The following is a 1,663-nucleotide window of genomic DNA, read 5'->3' on the forward strand; positions in this document are numbered from 1 at the left end:
GTGTTGTTTGGTTCTGGCTGTGTGCTCCACTTCTTTCTGCTGCAGGCGTTAGAGTTGAACCCTTTGTGTCTCTCTGGGAAGATGTTCTGCTCCTGAATCAGCTGGATGGATCTTTCCTCTAGCTTCTTTGCAGGGAGTTCTGCTGAAGGGTTCCCTGCTGGGCCTGCGCTCTGAGTCTGTTCAGGATCCCGCGGCCTGGGTTGTCTCACTCCCTGGGCCTGCGCTCTGGGTCTGTTCGGAATCCCGAGACCTGGGTCATCTCACTCGCTCACCGGGCCTGCGCTCCAGGTCTGTCAGAAGAGTGATTTTTAGAGAAATATTTCTCTTTTTTTTTTGTTTTGGCAGAACCGGGGATTGAACTCAGGCCCTTGTGCTTGCCAGGCAAGCACTTATTCTACTGAACCATCTCACTGGCCCCAAGAGAAATATTTCTGAAATGAATACATCACATGAGATTAATACATTGCAAATGTAAATAAATTATTTACAAACTTAAATGAATATAACAATAAAAAACTCGCCAAAATAAAAATGAAGAAGAAATCACAGATCAGTCATAAAAGTTTACTCTGTCTCAAAATCAAGAAACTTATATTCATATAATTAGAATTCACAAAGTAGAAAGGGATAGGCAATAAATATTTAAAGATTTAAAATTTCTGAATTTAGTTGAACTTATAACACATTTCAAAAAAATAAACATTTTGCACAAGAAATTTTAATAAAATCATACCAAAATGCACAAAAATGAAATTGTCCAAAACATAAATATTGTAAAGAAATTGTTAAAGCATATACATTAAAAATATTAGTTATGGAAGAACAAAATTAAATAACATCTTATTCCACATTAGAAAGAAAAGAAAAAAAGACCAAGTGTGTAAGAAACTAGACTAATTAAAGGACTGAAAGAAAGAAAAAAAATTTGTCCTCTCTGCATTTTATACTTAGCAAACATACTTTTGAAGACTAAAAGTAAAATATTTTCCATATATACAAACTTGAAATATTCTAATACCTCCAGAAGTAGCATACAGAAAATAACAAAAAGCATAATTTAAAAGGCAAGAGAAGTTGCAGTATGCACCTGGGTGAACAATAAAGAGCTCTCAAAATGATAGTTATGCAGGACTATACAAAATATATTAGATAAAAGGTCATTAAAGATTTCTATGAAACAGTACCGATCTTATGTCGGGTTATACACGTATTATTTTCATATATATACGTGTGTGTGTGTGTGTGTGTGTGTGTGTGTATAAAAGACAGGGAAGAAGTAATATAAAGTCAAGGGAAAATGGAAATATTGTTTTTAAAATTCCTAATACTAGAGGAAGATATCATACCATGTCTTCTAAATAAATTGTAAGTCAAAGACATAGTATAAATCTTAAAACAAAAATTAAGATTAAGCAATGTTCAAAAACTTAAATACTAATTAATTAAAAATTGAATGTTTCAAAACAATTGAACTAAGAAAAAGTTTTCATGATAGTAAAGAAGAACTAAGAATAAAATGTAAGATGAATACTGGAATAGCAAACAAATGACCAGCACTTCTAACAGTTTGGGGATAGGATATCACACAAAGTGCTACTGTGTTGTGGACATAGATAATGTCCATGACACATACTAGTGGCCAGGTGTCATTTGTGGGATGGCA

Source organism: Octodon degus, unplaced genomic scaffold (assembly GCF_000260255.1).
Source record: "Octodon degus isolate 3935 unplaced genomic scaffold, OctDeg1.0 scaffold00316, whole genome shotgun sequence".
NCBI lineage: Eukaryota > Metazoa > Chordata > Mammalia > Rodentia > Octodontidae > Octodon > Octodon degus.